The sequence below is a fragment of the Bos grunniens genome, chromosome 13 (genome assembly GCF_055505025.1).
Source record: "Bos grunniens cultivar Pamir isolate PY7600 chromosome 13, Bosgru_T2T1.0, whole genome shotgun sequence".
Classification (NCBI taxonomy): domain Eukaryota; kingdom Metazoa; phylum Chordata; class Mammalia; order Artiodactyla; family Bovidae; genus Bos; species Bos grunniens.
This window is the reverse complement of record NC_141177.1, coordinates 679,983-705,369: the sequence shown is the minus strand read 5'-3', so window position 1 is coordinate 705,369 and position 25,387 is coordinate 679,983. Positions and strand designations below refer to the sequence as shown.

The window sequence follows — 25,387 nt, the reverse complement described above, 5'->3', positions numbered from 1 at the left end:
AACAGTGTGAGAATTTCTTTGGTATAATTGTTCTGCAGTGTGTGGTTCCTCTGCTCAGTGGCTGTATGATGGGGCCAGTTATGACCTCCTCCAAGATGGCTTATGCCCCATGCTGGGTGACACAGGTCTGCTGCAGCCATGTACAGTACCGTGTTTGCTACCATATGTAAAACTGCAAATTCGATGACCAGTGCAAATTTGATTCATGCAGCAGGGCCTTCAAAGCCTGTGCTCTGGGACGGCACAGAAGGATAGGGGGATGGGTTTTTGGATAGGGTGGATGCATGTCTGTATCTGTGGCTGGTTCATGTTGATGTATGGAAAAGCCATCACAACGTTGCAAAATAATTATCCCCCAATTAACATAAATTAATTAAAAATAAATTTAAAAAGTGATAATAGCAGTAATATTCATTAGTGCTATTATAATGGTAAAAGTATAATGAAATATTCTTAGAACAGCTTGCACACTCAGCAAATACGTTCATGTTGCCCTCGATGAGTGGTGAGCTTCCTGTTTCCCAGGCGTATTCAGGTAGAGTGGGGATGTGGTGCCCAGGATAGTGTATAGAGGATTCTGATGTTGGATTGGAGATTGGATTAGATTGTTTGGGGGTTTCCCTTGTAGTTCAGACAGTAAAGAATCTGCCTGTCAATGCAAGAGACCCAGGTTTGATCCCTGAGTTAGAAAGATTCCCTGGAGAAGGAAATGGCAACCCACTCCACTCTTCTTACCCGGAAAATTCCATGGGAAGAGGGCCCTGGTGGGCTACTGGCCATGGGGTTGCAGAGCTGACACGACTGAGCATGCACACATGATGATGATGATAGATGGTTTGGTCAAGTAAGTTTTGGTCACATATGAACTGACTTTAATTTGCATATATTTTGGTTTGCTCATTTGTCCCAACAAATATTTACTAACTGCCAGCTACGTACCAGGGCCAGGCTAAGTGCTAGAATGCCAACTGATAAAGGAGATAAGCTAAATCCTTGGTCTCTTAGAACTTGTGCTTCAAGGGGGCGAGGGGATGAGAAAATCGGATAGTGGTAAATGCTCTGCTTTAAATTAAAGGAGGAATAAGTAACAGAGTATGACGGGAAGGCCTCTGTGTGTGAAGCCACTGAGATGATGGATTTGCTCCTTAAAGCAGCACAGCCTAAGTCTGACTAATTCCATGAGTGCCTGTAGTACAGGGTACGGTTAGTGACACAGGCAAAGGCCAGATAACACTGGGCTTTTGGATCAGAATAAAATGAGGATTTGTGAACAAAAGGAATGAACAGCCCCTGGACTGCAGGTAAATTTTGTGATTTCTCAGTTAATAATTCACAGCATTGCTGTAACTCAGCTCTCAAACCCAGATCTCTAAAAATTTGCGTGCTCTGCTGAGGTTCTATCTTTTTATCCTACACCAACTACATAATGGCATGGGAAAGTCAACCACAGACATTTTATGGATTTGGGGGCAAAAGAAAGCAAAAGATACCTTAAGTCCTGAAAGCATGTCTTCTTAAATAGTCACGTCACTCCTTGGTAATTTTTTCTTCACTATAACCACTGTTTTTCTCTCTTTGTTTTGTTTTTGCTTTCTGACTTTTGGCAAAGTAATTTTCCAAGAAGTATTTATCAAATAAAGGACTAATTTATAAATATTTGTTGTAATTTTATTCTTCTATCTTTGTATTTCTTTTTAAAGAAGGAAAGATTGCCAAATTCCAAACTTCATCAAATGCACACCTGTCTGAGCGCTAAATCTGAGTCATAATGAACAGGAAATAAGCCAAATAACCATATTCTTTTTGTCAGCAATCAAATACAATTTTATGCCATACATAGAAGTCAGTGAATGCATGGCCACATGTTTCATTATACTTTTCAAATGTCTTTGTTATGATGATATCATTGCCCAACCTTTACAGAGGATTTAGTACTAATAGAGGCCAGGCAGAGTCCTGCTCACTATATATATGCACGTGAAGTCGCTCAGTCGTACCCGACTCTTTGAGATCCTGTGAACTGTAGCCCACCAGGCTCCTCCGTCCATGGGATTCTCCAGGCAAGAATACTGGAGTGGTTGCCATTTCCTTCTCCAGGGGAGCTTCCTGATCCAGGGATCAAACCAATGTTTCGTATGCCTCCTGCGTTGGCAGGTGGGTTCAGTAACACCAGTACCACCTGGGAGACCTGTAGACAGATAGACAGATGGACAGACAGACACACACTATGTATCATTTGATATTTACAGTGGATCTATAAAGCAAATTCTATAGATTTGTTATGCTACACTATCTGTAAGGAAACTGAAGCTCAGGAAGCATTTATCAAGTTGACTAAGGTCCAAATCAAGGGCTTTGACCACGGATCCTACATTCTTGATTATTCTAAAAGCCACGATAACATAAGAAACTAGTGCGGAAACATTTACTTGAAGTCAGGAAGGTCATCTACTTACAGAGGGTCCCCTCTATGATTTGGGGCAGATATGTAATAACATTTTCTCTGTCCTGAGATGAAGGTTAGCTGTGGGCATTGGAGAAAGATATGTTATGTGGAATATATTATTTAATCTCTTTGAATCTCAACTTTCTTGTTTGTAAAGTGGGGTTTAGAATATTTGCCATAGCGATTCGTGATGGAGATTAAATGAGATGATGCAGAGTATACAGAGCAAAGAGTAGGTGTTCTATAAATATCAATTATCTGATTAAGTTCTTTATTTCCTTCCTGTCTCTCATGGAAATCTTGAAGATGAGAGGCATCTATTTGCAAATCATTTTATAATCCAGAGATGAAAGCTGATGCAGACATACAATGTTATAATCCTTTGATTTATTGTGGAGAAAAATGTCACATGCACTAAAGGTAAAGTAAGCAAGGCGATTCTTGCATGGTGATGGCAGCTCCTTGTACCCATCCAAGTTCATGGTGTAAGTCAAGGACACAGGATTCAGAAGCCACGCTGCTGCCTTCTTTTCTAGTCGCTTTCCTCCTATATCCCTCTGAAAAGATACTAATTTACTATTTGGTTTCTCTAAACTACAAATCACCTTATTTTCCCTTTTTCCTCTAAATCATTTTACTGGACAACAAGCTACAAAGAAAGTCTGTGTACCACTGCCAAGTCTCGCTTTGGACGGTATCACCTGCTATGTTTCTGCTGAACTGAATCTGTGACAGGGACAGGAGGAAAATACCTAACGTTAAAGTCCTCATTGTTCATTCAGGGACTGTCGGCCAGAGAAAGCCCTGGGAGGTGGTATCCCCGGTAGACTGGGTACAGTGAGAAGGTGCTGGGTGCTGCCTGTGTCCTCTGGCACTTCTGCACTCACTTCAAAGGGAAATTTTGTTTGGTCTCTGTCCTGGCTTTCATCCCGTTCTTGCGGGTCACAGCCACGGCCGACCCTGGACACCTTCATACTGTGTGTGTGGACAGTGTGTTGTGACATCTTGACCTGGCTTAAAATATGAGAGCTGGAGGCTCTTTCTTCTAAGCATGGGGAAGCCAGGTATACTGGTGAGTACTGCATGGAATGAAAGCATGCCAGAAGCTGTTTTCAGGATTTCCTCAACATCAGGAGAACGAAGCTAGAGTTGAGAGCCTTGACACTATTTTTATATGTGATTTGAATTTTCTTTGTGAACTGTTGAATTTCTCTGTGAACTATCCAGAAAATGTCGGTATCACAATGCCCACTTGTAGAGCCCTTTGAAGAGCAAGGAGGGATCATTCCCCCTCTTCCTTAGCTCTGGTTTCCAGGGTTTACCAGGAATACACATGAAGGGTGTGACCTGAGGTGTGTGCTAATTGTTCTGATTGCCATCCATCCCTCTGTTAAATGGTGCTAAAGTGGCGTTTCGCAGGGAGACTGGCACAACTTTCAGAATTCTAAGTCCACAATGTTTTATTTCAGCTATTTGTTGTCATTGTTCATTTACTAAGTCATGCTGGACTCTGCGACCCCTTGGACTGCAGCATGCCAGGCTCCTCTGTCCTGCACTATCTCACAAAGTTTCCTCAATGTCATGTCCACTGAGTCTGTGATACAATCTAACCATCTTGTCCTCTGTCATCCGCTTCTTGTCCTACCTTCAATCCTTCCCAGCATCAGGGGTTTTTCCAATGAGTCGGCCCTTTCCATCAGGTAGTCAAAATATTGGAGCTTCATGGTCAGCATCAGTCCTTCCAATGAATATTCAGGGTTGATTTCCATTAGGACTTACTGGTTTGATCTCCGTGCTGTCCAAGGGACTTGCAAGAGTCTTCTCCAACACCACAGTTCAAAAGCATCAATTCTTTGGTGCTCAGCCTTCTTTATGGTCCAACTCTCACATCCATGCATGACTACTGGAAAATTATAACTTTGACTATATGGACTTTTGTCAGTAAAGTGATGTCTCTGTGTTTAATATGCTGTCTAGGTTGGTCACAGCTTCCTTCCAAGGAGCAGCCATCTTTTAATTTCATGGCTGCAGTCACCATCTGCAGTGATTTTGGAGCCCAGGAAAATAAAGTCTGCCACTGCCTCCAGTGTTTCTCCTTCTGTTTGCCAAGAAATGATGGGACCGGATGCCATGATCTTAGATATACTAAGTTTCTGAAAGTTAAGATGTTGATATTCATCTGCCTAACGAAATTCCATCAGGATCCCAATGATAAGACAAAGGACAGGATCTAAAAAGTGCATTTTATGAAAATATTTTGAGAGTCATCTTCTGGTATCCAGGCATATGCATTATCCACTAAGAACAATTTTTGACTTGAGGGATAAAGACAAAATTTATTACAAATGTAGAGGTCAGGAAAGTGAAGATTTGTGCTCTAGAGGGAAAAAAAATGAAGAATCTATAGCCATAGTGGATTTGGATTGATTTGCAAAATAGTTGACCTAGGACTCTTTTAAGACTCTCAGCCTATATATTGTCTATTCCCCCTGAAACGTACCTCAGTCTCCACTGGCCCCATTTAGGTGAGGAGTTAAAAGATACTGAACCAAGCTCTTGGAACTGAGAGGCAGAGATCTGAAGTCACATGTCATCCTCAGGGTGCACCATCACCCTTCGTGACAGCCTTGTTTGTGGTGGCTGATTTTGTTTTTAAGTGAATACAGTAGGATTTGTTCTGTGGGGCACAGTTCTATGGGCTTTGCCAAATGCATAGCATCATATCTAGCCCCACAGCCACTGCACAGAATGCTCCCATTATCCAAAACATTCCTTTACGTTTCTCCTTTGTAGTCAAGCCTTCCCTCCACCACCAGCTCATGGCAACTAATAATCTGTTTTCCACCCTGTAGTTTTTCCCCCATTGATTCACATGTGGAGCAGCTTCACTCCAAGGATTTAATTTGGCTTCCCTGGTGGCTCAGTTGGTAAAGAATCTGCCTGCAGTGCAGGAGAGCCGGATTGATCCCTGGGTCGGGAAGAGCCCCTGGGGAAGGGAATGGCAACCCACTCCATTATTCTTCCCATGGACAGAGGAGCCTGGCAGGCTACAGTCCACGGGGTCACAAAGAGTCAGACACGACTGAGCGACTAACACGCTTTCTCTAATCACTTATGATGCCGAGCAGCCTTCACGTGTGTCTTTGCCATCCTTACATCTTCTTCAGTGAAATGTCTGGTAAATATTTCACCCATTTTCTAATTGAATTGTTTTCTTACTGTTGGGTTTTGAAAATTCATTATGTATCCTGCATAAAAGTTCTGTAGGAGATCTGTTTGGCAGATATTTTCCCATAGTCAGTGACTTGTCTTTTCATGCTCTTAACTCTGCCTTCTGAAGAGCAAAAGAGCAAGACTTCTCAATTTTGGTGAAGTCCAGTTAATGAATTTTTAAAAAATTTTATGGACCATGATTTTGGCATCATATTTAAGAAAAATTTTCCCAACTCAGGGTCACACAGATTGTTCTGTGTGTGTGTATGTGTTTCTAAAAGTGTGTAGGGGTTGCAGTTGCCTGACCATGGCTTGAAAATCTGAAGCTCACCGTAAATGTTTGCTTTTGTGTGGTTGTTTGTACATGAAATGCTCCTAGAAAATTGAGGCTTGAAATTGCAACATTTAATGAGTGTTCCCCTTGCCTGTATTGCTACAAAATAAGCCATCCCAGGTCTCTGTGCTTTAAAGCATTTATTATTGTCCCTCACAGTTCTGCAGATTGACTCAGTGCAACGGGCCAGTTCCCACACAGATAACAGCCTGGAGTTGCCATCAGATGGTGGTCAGAATAGGAGGCATCTCACAGACCCATCTCTCAGCTGCGACAAACGTCTCAGATGGCTCACAGGTTTTCCAACCCCAAGCCTTTGTGATATCACTTGGCAAAAAGAAAGCATTTTTCAAGTAGCTACTGTGACATATCTTGAAGGAGCCACCAAGTCAAAAGATTTATGTATTCTAAAGGATTACTTACTGCCTAGACTACCTGCTGCTTCTCAGTTATTTCAGAAGTATGGCTGGTGAGAATATATGAAGCCCCTCAGAGGAAATAAACACATAAAACCAACACACCTGAGCTGATATAGATTGAAAGACCCTCCACAGTACCCTCACCCATAGGAGTACTGTAACGTGTTTAAGACATCACGGAATATCAGATTTGTGTAGCAAGATGGCATTTCAAAAATGTCTTTTATAGATAAGATTTGCCGTAAATATGCAAGACAATGTGATTTTAAAAATCCTGAGCAAAACCAGGTCTCCATAAGTTACCCTACCTACCTCCATGAGCTTGTTGTTATTTGGTTACTATGAAATGCAGTGGAAATTGAAAAGGGTTGCTCAGTTAGGATGAATTTATCAGTATCCTTTCTTTGTTTCTTTTGAATAGGGGAGAAATGTCATCACATGCAGTTTATGACAGTAACCCAAGGGAAGAGGTGAGACGACGTGTGAGTGTGAGCTTGCGAGGGAGCTGTGGGCCGGCACAGTGACCGATGGCCTACCCGCTCAGGTAAACACAGCTCAGCGTGGAGCGGAGTAGGACAGGGGAGCAGGTGAAAAGTCTCACTGAAGCAGAAGCCCAGTTCCTCTGCTCATCAGATTTGTGACCTAAGGGTTTTAAGCCATTTGAAAGCATATTAAAATATATGTATGATACTTGCCTTGGAGACTGGAGGGGTTAAAACAAGATTAAGCTTTGCAAGTGCTTCGCAGACTCTGGCACGTACTCAGTGGTGGTAAGCACTGGCTTCTGATTTTAGTAAGTTGAGGACGTTGTGACCTTTAATCTTTCCATCAGATCCCGTGCCAGGCTTCTCTTGTCACTCCCTTCTCTGCAGGGAAGGCACCAGTGCTCACAGATACAATTTCGGCTCATTGGGAAGGAGGACATTTCCTCTGACCCTCCTGCTCTTGGACATCGTGAGTCTGGTCAGAGCTGTGACGTCGGGCAACGTCTGTAGGGCTCTGTGATCTTGGGCAAATCATTTAACCCACCCCTGCCTCAGTTTTTTCATCCATAAAACAGGGATAGTGTTGTTGTGTTCAGTTGTGTTCAACTCTTCACAATCCCATGGACTTTAGCCCGTCAGGCCCCTCTGTCCATGGAATTTTCCAGGCAAGAATCCTGGAACAGGTTGCCATTTCCTGCTCCAGGGAATCTTCCTGACCCAGAGATCGAACCCATGCTCCCTGCACCTCCTACATTGGCAGGTGGATTCTTTACCACTGATCCCACCTGGGAACCTACCATATAATGCAAATATGGGACTGAGATAAGATAACATATGCAAAGTGTCTAAAACAATGACTGGCATACAGAAAACACACTTTTTCATTATTATGCTTCTTTTAAAGGTGTTTTGGTGTGGACCGTTTTTAAAGTCTTTCTGAATTTGTCACAATGTTGCTTCTGGTTTACCTGTTGGTTTTTTGGCTGAGGCATGTGGGGTCTTAGCTCCCCAACCAGAGATCAGACCCATACCCACTGCGTTGGAAGGCAAAGTCTTAACCAGCAGACTGTGAGGGAAATCTATATTAGGTTTCAACAGCTATTATCAGAATAAAACATTATCATGAGGCGTGTAATTAATACCCTGACATTCTGGTTACCAGCCATTGGTCTTTTCCCTAACCATTCTTTCAGACAGTATTTATGTGTGGGCTCAGTCATGCCTGACTCTTTGTGACCCCATGGACTGTAGCCCACTAGGCTCCTCTGTCCCTGGAGTTTTCCAGGCAAGAATACTGGAGGGAGTTGCCATTCCCGACTCCAGAGGATCTTCCCAGCCCAGAGTTTGAACCCTCATCTCTTGTGTCTCCTGTACTGGCAGGCGGGTCCTTAACCACTGTGCCACCTGGAAAGCCTCAGACAATATACCTGAGTGTAATAAGATGAAAAAAAATACTAATATGGTAAGAAGGGGCATTTGGTGTATCTTAGGAAAGATATTGCTCTAGTTGTATAGTTGTGTGCGTGTGTGTGTGTTTAAAGGCACATGGGTTGTTGGGTGAAATTTTGAGATGTTGGCCAACAGAACTCAAGCAATAAGCCTTATTAAAATATTATGGACAGCATCTCCAAGAAGGGGAGAAGAGAGAGTTAAGAAGGGCCAAGGGGGAAGGGGAGAGTGAAGCATCGCCTGTTACAAGGTGTGTGAAGCTGCAGAGTGGAGGCTGGAGGCAAGTGGTTCTGAGAAGAAGCATGTTCACATGTTGTGTGTTTGCTTTACTAAAGAATTTCTCCTTTCCAGCAACCCCATCCCTGTTATGTGACAGTTTATTTCACTCACAAATACGCTGGACCCACAGCAGCTTCTGTGAGCATGCATTAAGAAGGTGAATGCCTGCTGGGTGACGGGTTGTGGGCAGCAAATGACGCGTGCACAGAGAAAGGAATTCGAAACCAGGGGTCACTCTGCCTCGTTCCTTACTCAGCGCAAAGCTGTAGAGAAACACCGACTGTCTCCAATGCCCATACGTTATGGGCTGGAGGACTCGTGACCGTCTTAATGAGACCGTACCATCATGTCTCTGTGCCCAGCCTAGGACCTTGCACATGGAGAGTGAATGAATGAATGAGGTCACAGCTGACGTCTGGGTTACGTATGTCTCAGGCATTGCATATGTAAGTTGCATTTACAGCAAAGTATCCAGGCCCTGTTCAGAATGCTCTAGCTGCTCTCTGAAGCTGAGTGAGGATGTGTGTGTTGAACTAGACTATTTGAAATGTATTCATTTTAACCAAACATTATTTATTCATTGTAGTTCTTCTTTAATACTTACAATGTACTGTTCCCGGTAGACAGTGATGCCCTTGGGAAACTTTCGTGTTAGGCAGAGAAAACAGAATACTCACCTGTAACAAGCATAATCATTCACATAGTGCTATGAAGAGTATAACAAAGAGTGTGAGGTTAAGGAGGGTCTAGACAAGGCAGTAAATAGGAAGCCCCTTAACAGAGGATTTGGGGGTTGAGAGGTGATGCTGAGAATTAGCTGCTGGACGATTTGGCAGTAAAGCCATCTAGACACAGAGAAGCGCTGTGATAAAGAGGAGTGCGCTGGGCTGGGTGGGGTACAGAGAATGGAGACGCCCACGCAGCGAGTTCAGAGGGATGAGGAGGCGTCAGCGAGCCAAGAGTCGGTTCTATTTTGAGGGTAATGGAAAGACTTTGGAAGATTTTAAACAAGGGAAGAACATAATCTCATTAGAAGAGTGTCTGTTTTCCACCAACCAATGTCCATGCCCTCTACATCTCGTTTGTCTGTCACCACGAACCTGGACTCTGAGCTTCCAGCAGGGCACTTACAAGAATGCAACTGATGCGCAGAGTGGATATCTGCTTTCTCCAAGGTCATTTAGGGTCAAAGGAAAAATTGAGGATGTCATGCATTGGAGAAGGAAATGGCAACCCACTCCAGTGTTCTTGCCTGGAGAGTCCCAGGGACGGGGGAGCCTGGTGGGCTGCCGTCTATGGGGTTGCACAGAGCGGACACGACTGAAGTGACTTAGCAGCAGCATAGCATGGGAAGTGAGAGTTGGCGGCCTCTCAACTAGAGCGCTCTGTTTAATAATTGATGGAAGGGTAAAGGGACCTTTCTAAAATCGCTGCTAAAAGACACAGTGTGGTACTATGATTTGTTCAATACTCTTTGCAAAGTAAGCTGAACCTTATCTTTCAAAGAAGCAAGAGTATAATGTTTTCCGTTCTTTCTTCCAAGCCTATCTTTTTTTCTTTGCTGAGTCTGCATATGCACCATCCGTGCCAATTTCTAAGGCATTAACTGATGACCTGCAATCTGGGAAAAAGGTCAAGTGAGAGATTAGAGCTGAGCGAACGTGGGGCTTAGAAAGAAGGGGAGACCCCCGCAGTGGGATTCAGCCAGTCTGACTCAATATCACTGGCGGTGTAGAGAAAGGATTTCGTGATGTTTAGATTTTTGTGAAATGAAATTATATACTTTGATACAAGATTTCCTAGTTTCTACAACAGTCTAAGGGAGCAATTTTAAAGTTAGCTTCAATATGACTGATTAACATTTTGATTTATGTAACTTTCATTTCCGTGAATTTCATTTCAGTGTTGTATCTGTATTTACTGCATTGCATTAGACTTTGCTCTGTGGTGTGGAAGTCATGATATATTGTTCTGCATTGTATATGGACTCTTCCTTATGATCTTCCTTATGATCAGGGTTTGGGAATTTATGCCAAAACTTTTATTGAAAGCAAACATAACAAAAGACTGTTTAAAGTGTGGTGGTATTAAAACACTAAAGATATTCTGATTAAAAAAAATCAATTTACTAAAAAGAGTAGGTCTCGGTTAGATAAGGGAAACAGGAGCCCCTCCTGTCCTTACTTCTCCTCACTCCATAACCTCATCATTCAGCTTTCAGTAACCAAAGATTCGTTACATTTCTTGGCCAAACAACACGGTAGGTGGCAGGGAGGCTCTGGTGAGAAGAGCAAACGTTGACCCTACAGAAACAAAGGGCAGTGTAGACAATAAGCAAGAGACGGAGGTGAGTGAATGAACATACAGTGACAGGCTGCGCTGGAACATGGAGAAGGAAAGCCGTGATGCCTCAGCGAGGGACGGCGTCCCCTTTGTGGGCGCCCCATTCCCAAGGCCCCCCTTTCGTCCTTAGCACTCTGTATGTTTTCGCTGCTTTTGGCGGCTGTCTGGGAATTTTGTTGGCTTGCTCGTTCACGTTTTGGAGCCTGGGCGTGGAGCCCGTTTGCCCTGCTTCAAGGAGGCCCTTTTCCCAGCGTCCTTTTCCAGCAGAGAGAGCCTGTGACATGGCCTGGCCACTCAGCCGAGAGGAGGAACCGCCCCAGGCCAGTCCTGTCCCTCGGAGGCCCTCCTCCCACAGGAGTTCCGGCAAAACTCTGGAGGGGAACGCGATCGTGTGGGGCGTAAGGGCAAGAAGCATGAGCAGAAAGACAGAAAGAGCTCGGTCCCCCCAAGGGCTTCCCTTTACGTGACAAAAACAAATACAAAAAATTATTTTGAAATACAAATTTTATGTATTTTGCACACATATTGACACATGATACATAATTTAAAAGATACGTTAGTCGGTTTTCAGGCTAATTCAGAGTGGGATGTGAGAGCTGAGAACTTGCTTAAGAGATGGAAAAATTGGAAGAGAATTAAACAGTGGGCTACCAGCAGGTCTCTGAAGGTGTTTGCCTATGATACAAACAAATGCTTAAGGAACACGAACTGAAATTTTAAAAGACAAGCACACACCATCCTTATACTTAAAATGTTTAGTAAAAAGTACCTTTGGCACACACATATTCACACAATTTTAGTCATCTACTTCTCTTTGTGTGTGCAGACTTATATTTTAATGAGTAAAATGGAAGTAGCTGTTCCTTAGGTTAAGGTTTCCTTTCTGCTTTTGATGAAAATCATAGTGTATGGGAAACCTTTGAAAGAACACCCAGCTCCAGGCCTCACCCCAGCCCAGATGGTGCTTAGAGGCTCTGAGTCAGTAGGTTTTGGTGCTGTGGGTGGGCGAGGACAGTGGGAGGTTTAGAACTCCCGCTGTGCATCAGCTCCGGGCTCTGTGATGGCCTGCTGGGCTGGGATGAGGTGCCGGGTGGCAGGGAGGCTCAGAGGTGGGAGGTAGATGCGTATTTATAGCCGATTCATGTTATTGTGCAGCAGAAACTAACACAGCATTGTAAAGCAATTTTTTAAGTTAAAAAAATAAAAAGCCCCCTGTGATTCTCATATACAGCCAGGGTTGAGACTGACCTGGAGGAGTGGCTCACCTGAGCAGAAAAGGACAGTTAGGGAGCAGGACCTAGTGGCTAAGAACACCCTCATCCATCAGGAGGAGAGTCTCCATTCAAGTTCTGTCTTCACTAGGAAACAATTGGGTGATCTTGAGAAAACCAGCAAATCTTTCCAACCCCCCCTTCCCTCACTGTGAATGAAAGGAAATGATGCATGTCGTGCACTTACCACCCGCATATGAAGACCATGCAACGTAGTTAAGACCTATGTCAGCGCAGCATGTTTCTGCATCCAGCACACCCACACGGAGATGACTAGCATTTTGCGATATGGAGGGTATTTGCGGGATGGTCTCACTTAAAATGGGGCTTCCCTGGTGGCTCAGATGGTAAAGAATCCACCTGCCAATGCAGGAGACCCAGCTTCAATCCGTGAGTCAGGAAATTTCCCTGGGGAAAGGGAATGGCAACCCACTCCAGTATTCTTGCCTGGAGAATCCCATGGACAGAGGAGCCTGGCAGGCTACAGTCCATAGGGTCACAAAGAGTCAGACACAACGGAAGCAACTTAGCACTCATGTGAGCCCCACAGACACACTCCAGGTGTCAACAACCAACGCACTTGAAACTAGCTGCAGTGAGAAACCTAAATGTATTTGGAGGATGCATGTCATGTTTATTAAGATACTATTAAAAAGTAAAAGGCAAATTTTAAAGACTGTGATTTTAAATATGAGCCTTCACCAAAAGAATCCCTAGAGCAGGCCTTCTAAGCTGCAGGCTCCGATTTGCAAGCCAGCTGCTCCTCGCAGGACAAGCCTGAGTCGCTGCTCCACAGTGGTCCTCAGCGGGAATGTTATTTACTTAACCATGGATAACGGTTTTTCAGAGCAACCCCAGGGAAGCCAGAAAGCAAAAGTTTCTTCATATGATAACAGTATCATCATCTTAGAGTTAAAATAAACACTCAAGACCATCTACCCTGACCTGTTTATTTTAAAGATTTAAAACCCTTAGCCCTTGGGTTCAGTGTCCTGGTTAACTTGCTCGAGACAGTTGACGGAGGGCAACTGCAAGCCTCGAGGCTTATTGATATCAGTTCTAGTACTCTGTATGTTTCTCTTGGAATTGTGGTTTCTGATCCAGCAGCCAGAAGCCGTGTGTGGTTCTTGAAGTCTTAAAATGTGGTTATCTGAGCTGAGATGTTCTGTTTTAGTCCACTGGGGCTGCTAAAAAAAAAAAAAAAAAAGGTACCATAGACGAGGTAGCTTATAAACAACAGTGATTTATTTCTCACAGTTCTGGAAGCTGAAACCAGGGTGCCACCATGCCAGGGTCGACTAAGAGCCTCATCTGGGTTGCACACTGCTGCCTTCTCCTTGTATTCCTCACTTGGTGGGCGGAAAGAGAGAGTTCTTTGGTGTCTCTTGTAAGGGCACTGATCTCATTCCTGAGGTCTCCACCCTCATGACCTAATCACCTTCCATAGGCCCCCTCTCATATCACCGCACTGGGGTTGCAGATCTCAGCATATGAATTTTAGGACAAAAGCATTCAGTCCACTACGTGTGCCTAAGTATTCTATACCTCAATTTTAAAGCCTTACTATGAAAAAAATTGTTATGCTGATTACAGGTTGAAATGAAAATGTTGGGGACACATTTGTGTTGGATAAAATATACTATTAAATTAATTTCCTCTTTTTACTTTTAAAAATGTAGCTACCAGAAAATCTATACTTTCATGTGTGACTCACATTTTATTTCTGGTGGACAGCTCTGTCTCAGATTCCTTGCACCAAGGCAAGTTAAAAGGACCAGGAAACAATTAAAATTTTCACAATCATTTAAAAGCTGTAAGGACATGGTCAGAAATCAGAAATAAGGGGAGAAGACTTAATAGAATAAAGGGGTTCAGATCTGTGTAGTTAGGTTTGAAATTCTAGGTATATTTTTCAAATGGCTCATCTTTTTGACTTGAACTTGAGCAAACTTTGTGAGATAGTGGAGGACAGAGCCTGGCGTGCTGCGATCCATGGGATCACAAAGAGTCAGACAGGACTTAGCAACTGAACAATATCTTCTAGAAACATGGAAAAGTCCTTCAAAGAAAGAAAATGGGAGCGTTTCATTCGGTGTTTTGGGGCAAAACATATCAGCATTTAGAGGCTACCAGTTGCCCTCCTTTCAGTGCATCTTGCTGGCACGTAACCCTTAGCTGGATGCTTCTTATGACATGACTTGTGCAGAAGGTTGCAGTACAGATAAGCTGTTTTTATCTGAGACATGCCTAGCAGATGTGTAGATTTTCTTTTTTTATTTTCTTAAATTATCCTATAATAAATTGACTTTTTATATATGTTTGTAATACACAGTTTTGAGGCAAACAGCAAATTCAGTCAATATGCTACTGTAAATTAGACCATTGTTCAACAGAGGGGTTGGGGTGAGACATCTGTTTGTCTAGCTGGTTTTTTTCCTTTTTTCCTCTTTTTTTTTTTTTTTTGATGGAGATTTATTTCTTTCAGGTTTAAGACAGAAATGGAAACTGGTACCATTATTCATTCTGCATCACAGTAAATAAGCTTCATTACCAACAGACGTTTTAATTTCTTGTGGAAATACATTCCTTGCTGATTAAGTCCATCTTCCCTTCATTTCCAAACTGCAGAAGATTTGCTTAAAAACCCACAGATCAGGTATATCTCATTCTTTATTGAGCCAGTAACAAAAGAAAATACATTTATATTATTCAGGAAGCAATCATGGAGATACTTTATGGCTCATTTATATCAATATCAAACTAATTCAATGACAAGTCAAACATGGTGCCCTTTAATCACGGAAAACTGTAAGGTATTTCAGCTGAATAAATTAAGGGCAATTAACTAAAAAATGAGCTGCACCCATGAAGCTCATTATTTTTAGGCTGAGGGATCCTTTTCATTTTAGAATTGTTCTCTCTGATCTGCCAGATGGCTGTTTTGCCCAACAAAAATCAAAACACCTCAAAGCATAAAAGCATGCACCCCATGTGCTATGTAAACTTGACTTGATAACTAGCCTCAGCCATGTCATTTGCATCTATTATCTTGGTGAAAAATACCTATTCCTCATCCAAAGGAAAAGCATAAGTTTAGAACTCCAAAAATCCTCCAAATAATAAAATCCAACAGAAATCAGATGCAATTTTATAATCCGCACTGGAAAATCAGTTATGATCAGGAAGAAACAGGTTGGACATTGACCAGAAATTCCTGTAAAAGGAATAGGCAGACCACCGGCTGCTGGGCTTCTCTAAATATGGACAAAGCAAAGAGGATGTGTCTTGTACAGATGCCTATTCTGGGCACAGATGTTTGTGACTACATGCTGTTTTTCTGGAGTTTTTAGTAAAGTATGTGTATATTTACACATATAGGGACTTCCCAGGTGGCCCAGTTATAAAGGATCTGCCTGGCAAGGCAGGAGACACAAGAGACGTGAGTTCAGTCCCCGAGTTGGGCAGATCCCTTGGAGTAGGAAATGGCAGGGCACTCCAGTGTTCTTGCCTGGGGAACCTACAGAGAGAGGAGCCCCGAGGGCTACAGCCCACGAATCGCAGGGTCAGAGGTGACTGAGCGCACAGCACACACAGCACACGTGTGCACTTAGTGACGTGGGCTGAGTCACGGTTCTGCCAGTGTACACGGCACACGTGTGCACTTGGTGACGGGGCCTGAGTCTCCTCTTGGTTCTGCCAGAGCTACTAGATGCTGGGTTTTGTGCCGATGTTAAAGGAAATGTAGTCAATCCACGATTGACTTTTGCCAGTGATGCCAGTGAATGGGATGAACAGGCCAAGTAAAGTCACTGTGCTCTGCCACGCTTGTTGGTTAGCTATGTGTGTGTGTGTGGACATTACACTTTTAACTCACATCAAAAGATTTGCATTTCCCAAGAATCTGGCAACTACGAGAAGGATACTAATTTCAGAAAACATGTTGGGTGATTGATATGAATTTGCCATGAATTAAGATTTTCAAAAAATATTTTCAGAAAAAAAAATTTTGAGCATCTTTTAACATTCTGTGAAATGTTCTGTATAATGAGGTGATGAATGTGAAGGCCCTACATGCATTCTGTCTGGAAGGATGGCAGACAGAGTTACTGAAAAGTAAAGCATTCTAGTGATGTTAAGTCAATGTTCTGTGATGTGAATGTGCCATGCATAGACGGCACGGGGCAGTGGAGACTTCAGTAATGGAGAGACATCTTCCCTAAGGAGGCTATTCTGTTTTTTCCAACTGTTCATTTTGAAAACACATCAAATCTAGAAAATGTTACAAAAGTAGTATCGTTGACTCATGACTCCTTCAGTTTAACCAACTGCTAACACTTTGCCATATTTTCTGTATAATTGTTGTATAATACGTTGTTCTGACCCAATTAAGAGCTTTGGGCATCTTGATCCTTCACTTGTGATACTCACTTATGAATCCTTTAGTGTGTATGTCCTAAGAACAACGTCATTCTAGAAATCACCATAGAACGGTGTCATAGCCAGGATGTTTAACATGGATACAAAGCTAGAATGCACACAGTCCGTATTTTACGTTTGCCGATCGGCCCAGGAATGCCTTGCCTGACATGAGGAAGTGACCTGGACTAACAGCTAAATGATAAGCCAGACACAGACCCGTGAAAGGGGTTTTCAGGAATAAAGACAGAAGGAATAGAAAGTCCAAAGACATTTGTATAACATGTATGTAAATAATGTATTTTAAAAATGACAGCTGTAGCCAATATTCTAGGAATTACAATATTGATGAATAAAACCTGGCTTTACTACACTAGTTAAATGGTTAAATTTAAAAATTCCATGCAATAAGAAATCTTGTCCAAATCGATAGTCGTTTGTTTCTGTTTGGTTTCCCCTGTGTGTATCCGTCCGCTCTCTACCTGACCCACTGCATCATCAACTGAGGTAATCTGCCATGGAGCGCCACAAGCACGGTGTAGGAAATTGTTGCCTGCAGAATTTCAAATATGGATATGAGGCATTTGGAAGCAATTTCTGATAAGAGAGTACTATAAATTGGTACCCCAAGGTACATCCTGCACATTACCCAACCAAATGTTTTTTCTTTAAACAAGATTCAGAGGGAGGAGGGACATATTAGCCATGAAACTTAATGGACTAAGGTGCCATTACTTATTAAACAGGACTATCTGTATGAAAAATGAACAGTTAATGTACACATGCAGCTAATGTAATCCATTTTATCTTATCTACATACACAGAAGATTCTGATTGTAATGGACCTGGTGGTCCCTTTTTGCTCATTCCATTTGCCTGAGCACTGTGTCTGGATTAATAAAGAGCATATTTTCCCAAATGAGCATAGAAAGACACACTGGCCTGCCCTCAAGGACTCAGGGGTCTCCCTAGGACGTTCAGAGGGACTGAAGGTCAGGTGACCCTCTCCAGGACCGTGCAAAGGTTGTGGGTCTTTCATGCGCAGCAGAGAAGCAGCCTGGAGTGTCTGATTCTTTCCAACCTTTGAAAATCATAAAATAAAGCCGCAGCATCATAGACCATCTGGTACTTACAACGCAGTATCTCTGGATAAGTCTGAGCAAAGGGCAGACTGTTACCCCCACGGGGAAGGAGTTTCGGTTATGTTTCATTTTACTCCACTTGCCTGATCATGGCCAGAGACATCAAAACCCGCTCCCATGCAGCCCCCTGTCCTCACCCTTGAGTTAACTACTCGTCTTAATGTCTGCATTTTCTATTTTTTAAAATATAAGCAAGAGTAATGGGAGCTCTGAACAAGAAAATGTCACATACAGACTTTTAAGTCTTATTATTGACATTTGGGCTTCCCTGGTAGCTCACCTGGTAAAGAATCAGCCTGCAAGGCAGGAGACCCTAGTTGGACTCCTGGGTCAGGAAGATCCCCTGGAGAAGGGACAGGCTACCCTCTCCAGTATTCTTGAGCTTCCCTTGTGGCTCAGATGGTAAGGAATCCACTGGCATTGCAGGAGGCCTGGGTTCGTGCTGTGTGTCGGGAAGATCCTCCGGAGGAGGCCATGGCAACCTAATCCAGTACTTTTGCCTGGAGAATCCCATGGACAGAGGTGCCTGGTGGGCACATGAGGATTCGTGCAGTCCATGGAGTCACAAAGAGTCAGAGAGGACCGAGCAATTAAGCACAGCACGGCACATTAATAATTATGGCAGCCTTGGAAAAAGAAAACAAAAACCCTAAAGCTACCTGAAAGACCAACAAGACTAGATGATTAAATGAATTGACCTAGTAAATATGAGCTGTGTTGACCACCTTAAAAAGAAATACAGATCATGCATGCCTCTGCTAAAGGAGAGCCATGATGTATAGAAGGAAGTGACGGGACAACACAAACCAGAAAGCTGGTTACAGAGTTGTGCTGAGAGGCGCCCCCTGCTTTTTGTGTTTTTTGGTAAAAGCAAGCAGGCAAGCACTGTGTAAGCTTGTGCCACTGGATATTTATTTGTGTGTGTGTGTGTGTGTGTTTGTGTGTGTGTGTGTGTATGTGTGTGTGTTTGTGTATGTGTGTGTGTAGATTAAAGAACTAAGCTGTTTACGATAGTTCCCTTTGAGGTGTGGTATCAAGGTCAGACTGTGATGGGAAGAGGAGCGCCTTTTTACATTTATACCCATTTTTACATTCGTTTTAAGCCTGGATATTGTCATTTAAAAATAGCAAAGATAGAATCATAAGGTAATAGAGATAAGTGGCAGCTTAGCAAATATCCAACCTAGTTCTATATTCTTTGAACATACCCCATTTTAAGCAGGCAGTGAAAACTGAATTAACCCAAGCTCCCCGAACCTTAAAGAATATACTTTTGGCAATTATGTATTTAATTTAAATAAAACACTATCACCCCAACCTACTTTCCTTTGAAACATTTGGGTATTTTAGCACAAAGAATTTTAGATAATTTAAATGATTAGCTTGAATGTTTTAAACAATTTAAAATAAGGTTATAATCACTGAGGTACTGAGTTCAAGTTATTCTGAGTCATGTTTCCACACATTTTCATTTATGGATTGTAATTCAAGAAAATTCTCAAAACTTCTCATAAAGTAGATTTTCATGGAATTAATTTTAAGCTGAAAACTGCAGTATGATCTCATCCCTGGAGCACAGAGAAAAGAGAGATAAGCTATTGGCCAGTTGTAATTACAACATTCACTGAGCCCTTTTTTCTAAGTAAGCTTATGAAATTTAATATGACTTTTTCTGTTGCCTTCCCTTACCTTCCTGTTGTTTTCTAAAGCTCAGAAATGGACAAGAGACAAATGCTCTCTCATTTTAATTCAAGGTTCCACCAGCTGCGCAGGCTTTGCCAAGAGGTTAGGACTCTGGGGTGCCGCCAGCAGCAGTCACGCAGCCACCAGCCACGCGGAGGGGCGGCAGGGCCAGGACTCGGTGGTCTTCGCGCAGAGCAGTGGCTGTGCTGTGTATTCCGGAATTGCACCTCGCGGTGGAGAAATGAACACGGTGTTACTTTCTTAGGCAGTGTCAGTGTTCGTCATTCAGTTGTGTCCGACTCTGTGCAACCCATGGACTGTAACCCGCTAGGCTCCTCTGTCCATGGGATTCCCCAGGCTAGAACAATGGAGTGGGTAGCTGTGCCCTTCTCCAGGGGATCTTCCCGACCCAGGGATCAAGCCGGGGTCTCCTGCATTGGCAGGCGGATTCTTTACCTCTATCCAACGGAGAGATTTTGAAGAGAACCACATTGAGAACTAGACATACGTCCTCCTTGATTTTGGGGACGTAAGGATCAGCATCGGATGCTGAATGAAGGGAAGCCGAGGGGTGGAGGGCTTAGCCGAGCAGAGAGGGCTGCCCTGCGAGCCTCCCTTGGGCTCAGAACAGGAAGGCGCGCTTCTCACGGACCAGCCGTGACCGTCTGAAGGCAGAACCAAGCGTCGTAAAGGAGGCCCTGGAAGCCCCACAGACCGGCGCCCCCGCAGAGAGGAGGCGTCCCAGCGGACGACGGGAGAGACGGCTCGGATCTCTGCGGGGGCGCGTAGATGGAGCCCCCACGGGGCCGCTCTCAAGAATGCGCCCCACGTGCCAGACAGAGCAGGAACGGCCCGCTGGCCCGCGGCAGGCCCTGTGCCTGCTGCCTCTGCCCGGGACCGCAGTCGGCCTGGCCGATGGGGAGGAAGGAGCCACTCTGAGGCCAGTGGAGACAGACAGGCGTTACAGCGCTGGGAAGAGCGGTGTTTCCATTGGCTGGATCTTCTTATTACCAAAATGACCATGCTCCTGAATGAAAAAGCCTGAGTCTTTCCAAAGACGTCAGTGTAGAAAAGGGAGCGAGGTTAAGGGAGCAGAGGAGAAACAGAAAGCTCTGTTCATTCTGCCCAGCTCGTGCAATCCATAGTTACACGTAGATGCTTTCAGTAAGTTCCTAAATGCGGATTTAAAACTTTTTATTCTACCTCATACATTTATGAAACCCGCTGTAAGGAAAATCTCCATTCCCTTCACGTATTGGAGTCTTTCAGAAAGATGTCTTCACAGTGCTTTGTGAACAATAGTTCCACATCACAGAGAGAGTCTGTTGTGTGAGGCAAGTGAGGTTTGGGAAGGGACTTTGTCAGCAGAGATTCAGGGTGCTATTAAACCTGTAATTCCTGCCGCTGTGAAGAGGAATTATGTGTGAACGTCAAAAGGGAAACGAGTTCTGCCTCGCATGCCATCTTTTGCTATTAAGAGATTCTGGACTTTAATCAGAACTTTTGCTCAGCAGCCATCAAACCATTCAGAAAGAGTTGGCTTGGATCATTCAAGGAAAGAGTTGGAAGTGGTACTTGCTTTGTTTGAAAGGAGCCAACAAGAGAGCCCCCATTTAGCAAACATTTCATTTCGTAATTTAGTGTAGGTGTTCGGGGCTGTGAGTATTTTCCTGAAAGTAAGTCATGAACACAGATCAGAGTTTGCAAACTCATAGCCCAGAGTCCCTGCGTGTCGCCGACCTGGTGTTTACCTTTTAAAATCCATGTTATTGTTTTGTTTTCTAATAGCTTTACTGAGCTGTAATTGACATTTAATTCCAAACATATTTAAAAAGTATAATTTTATAGAATTTTTTGTACGTGTATACCCACTAAATGATCACCACTATCAAGGTGGTGAACGTATCCATTATCCCTAAATATATCCTCATGAAAAAAAAAAGTAATGTATTAGTCACTCAATTGTGTCCGGCTCTTTGTGACCCCATGGACTGTAGTCTTCCAGGCTCCTCTGTTCATGGGATTTCCCAGGCAAGAATACTGGAGTGAGGAGCCATTTCCTTCTCCAGGGGATCTTCCTGACCCAGGTATTAAACTCCTGTCTCCTGCATTGCAGGCAGATTCTTTACTATCTGAGCCACCAGGGAAGTTCAAATATATCCTCATATGCCTCTGTATTTCCTCCCGCCTGCCCCTCTCTGCCCTACCCTATCCCTATGTAACCCCGTTCTTCCTTCTGTCACTAGAGATTATCAGTAGACTAAGTGTCTATGTTCCCCCCAAATTCATCAGTTGAAACCTAACCCCCAGTGTGATGGTATTAGGAGGTGGGGTCTTTGAGGGGTGATTAGGCCATGAGGGTGGAGCCCTCATGAATAGGATTAGTGCCCTTAAAAAAGAGGCTGCAGAGGTCGCCCTCACCCCTTCCCCCAGGTGAGGACATGGCATCCAGGACCAGGAAGCAGGCTCTCACCAGATACGAAATCTTAACCTTCACCTTCCCAGACTCCAGAAAGGTAAGAAATACATTTCTATTGTTTCTAAGACAGTACCAGGCTATGGTATTTCTGTTATAGCAGCCCAGATTGACAGATTAGTTTACATGTTCTAGAGATTTATAAAAAAGAGTCATAGAGAATATAATCTTTTGGTTTGTTTTTCTTTACTGAGCATAATTATTTTGAGATCCATGGTGCAGTAGATATTAATAATTCATCCCTTTTTTGTGGACTAGTCTTCCATTGTATAGACATACCACAGTGTTTATCCATATGCCATGTGTTTATCCATGTGTTTAAACATATCCATATGTTTATCCATCAATAGATGGATATTTGGGTTATTTTCACTTGGGGCCACTGCAGATGCAGTTTCTGTGAATATCTGGGTATGCATCTTTGTATGGATGATGCATTTTTCTCTCCTCAGCAAATACCTGCACTCGGCATGGCTAGCTGAGAAAATAAGTGTATATTTAGGTTTTAAAGAAATTGCCAAACTGTGTTTCTAAAGTAGTTGCAATATTTTTAATTTCCAACCACCATTTTCTTCACATCCTAACTTCTTCACGTGTCCACCATCATTTGGTATTGCCAGTATTTTTAATTCAAGCCATTTTAATGGGTTGTAATGGTATCTCATCAGGGTTTTAATTTGCATTTCACTACTGGTTAATGATGTTGAACTTCTTTTGATGTGTTAATTTGCCATCTGTATATCTTCTTTGGTGAAGTCCATTCAAATATTTTGTTGATTTCTTATTGAGTGTTATTTTATATTTTTAAAACCTGAAGTCTAGTTCCTGTGCAGTTTTGTTAGTTTCAGCTGCACTGTGAGTGCCACACATATATGCGGCTTTTCAGGTGCTCTTCCCGTGGAAGTTCCTGCAAAATCCTGAGTGCAGTTCCCTGTGCTATACAGTAGGTCCTTGTTGTTAATTTATGTATAGCAGTGTGTGTGTATGTTCATCCTAAACTCCTCAGTTATCCCTACCCACTTTGCCCTTATTAACCATAAGCTTGTTTTCTATGTCTGTGAGTCTGTTTCTGTTTTGTAAATATTAATACAGTCATTTGTGTCAATGTTTTAGATTCCACATGTAAATGATACTATGTAATATTTGTCATTATTGAGTTTGGGGAGTTCTTTATATATTCTGAACACAAGTGCTTTACCAGATACATTTCCTTCCAATCTTTTCATTCTGTTAACATTGTCTTTTGAAGAGCAGAAGTTCTAAATTGTGGTGAAGTCAAGTTTATTGGGTTCTTGTTTATGGATTTTCTCCTGTGTTTCCTACCTCTCGGGATCATTGTCCTTCGTTACCGTATCCGTTATTTTAAGTATCTTGTGTAGTTTTTTGCTAGGGGGTAGTAAATACAATTCCTATTATTCGACTTGGCAAGAAGCAGATGCCTGGTGTGTTACCTTAAATGCATTTTATGATCAATATTTAATAATCTGGAAACTTCACATAATAATCTACTGATTTGGATTCCCTTAAAAATATCTGGCTACGCAGTAGTCTTATTCCTGCATAAACTAGCAGGCTGGAGCAGGGTGGCCTTCAGTTCGGTTACTAACCACTAGCCACTAACTACTAACCACTACTTACCCGATTCAACTTTATGATTCTGTTGATGGAAAACAATATTATAATAATTACAGGGTTACTCAGCTTCCTTTGCACTCAAATAGAAGCATATCTCCAGGCCATATACTCAATCAGCAAAGAGTTTTAGTCATTCAGTGAACAATTTTATTATTAAGTGAAAAAACAATGCATGTCTGCTTGGAATGGTACAGTGCTATTATACTTATTTGCAAAGAAAGGAAGAAGTAACATTTTCAGGGCCTGCATACCATGTGTTTTAACATATAGTGCTTAGTTAAGTCCATGAATTCAAGTCCTGAAGCAATGCTATGATTAATTCATTTAATACTTATTTACTAGCCTTCAGTGCAGAGGGAAGCTGCCTGATGACTGAGATGGGGACAGAGCGTGTTAAGATATCTCTACCCCTCACAGGTGCAGCCTACGGCCATCCTGCAAGACCTGCAGCCTTCTTGTGAGCTCTGTTCCTCTAGGGTAGGGGGACTGGGTGGTTTACAGAAAACACACAGTTACTCTTATCAATGAGAATTACCTGAGGGTGGCCCCGGTTGGACCCATCAGACTTCATTCTAATTTGGTATCATTACAAGTATTATCTTGGAGAAGGCAATGGCACCCCACTCCATTACTCTTGCCTGGTATTATCTAATGGCTTCAGAGGCAGATCGAGCTGTCTCCTCTGGGTTTGTGGACAGAAATGCTTCTCCAACTTACTTCCTACAATGTGGTTTTTAACTTCCCCAGAGTCGTTGGTCAGTCTGTTGCTGCTGCTGCTAAGTCGCTTCAGTCGTGTCCGACTCTGTGTGACCCCATAGACAGCAGCCCACCAGGCTCCCCCGTCCCTGGGATTCTCCAGGCAAGAACACTGGAGTGGGTTGCCATCTCCTTCTCCAGTGCATGAAAGTGAAAAGTGAAAGTCAAGTCGCTCAGTCATGTTCGATTCCTGTGAAAGAACTGATGAGAGGTATCAAATGAAGACCAAGTGACCAGTAAAGATCAAGTCCATCTGGACTCCCAGCCAAGCATGGCGGTAGGGGAGGTGTGAGAGAACAAGGATTCCTGTGCCGTGAAATAAACTTGAGAGTCTCAAGCTCTCAGATGCAGGCTCCCCATATATAGTGGGCAGTATTGTCTTCCCCATCTTTAGCTGGTGGTTTTAGGGTCAATTTGGATAAGAAATGCAAAAGTATTGTGTAAAATTAAAAGCAATAAAAAGTATAGGAAGATAGTCTCTTGCTGTGAAATGATAATGTTAACAACTGGTTGTTGTGTCCAGCTGTTTGTGACCCTGTGGACTGCAGCACGCCAGACACCTCTGCCCTCCACTGTCTCCAGGAGTTTGCTCCAATTCATGTCCATTGAGCTGGGGACTCTACCTAACCATCTCATCCTCTGCCGCCCTCTTCTCCAATAATAAACAACTCTTCTTGAGTGTCTGTGAGATATAAAACATTACTCTAAGCACTTCCAATTAGGAGTTCATTTAAGCCTTTTAGTAACTTGATAATAATAGCTATGATGATTATCTCATTTTACAGATAGGATAACGGAGGCACAATATGTCTCAGGAACTTGTCCAAAGTTGCAGCTAGAGGTTGGCAGAGACGGAATTGAGGCCAGACAGGAGTCTCTGCGTCCATGCTCTTAATTACATCACGATTCTCCTCTCAATGTGGGAGCCAAGTTATTCACAAAGAGTATTAGAAAACAATAGCTTTCATGGGAAAAAAAAATCAAGTTGGCGTTAAAGGATTTTAAAATTCCATCTACACAAAGTTTTATTTTTTAAACCT

General features: G+C 43.0%; 1 long non-coding RNA gene across 1 annotated transcript in view; it reads left to right on the top strand.

The window, feature by feature from the left end:
- Positions 1-6,833: 6,833 nt before the first annotated feature.
- Positions 6,834-25,387, top strand: part of LOC147359939 (uncharacterized) — a 79,337-nt gene continuing 60,783 nt past the window's right edge. The window contains exon 1 of the long non-coding RNA XR_015138547.1: positions 6,834-6,956. This is a non-coding gene — a long non-coding RNA (uncharacterized LOC147359939). The remainder of the gene's footprint in view (positions 6,957-25,387) is intronic.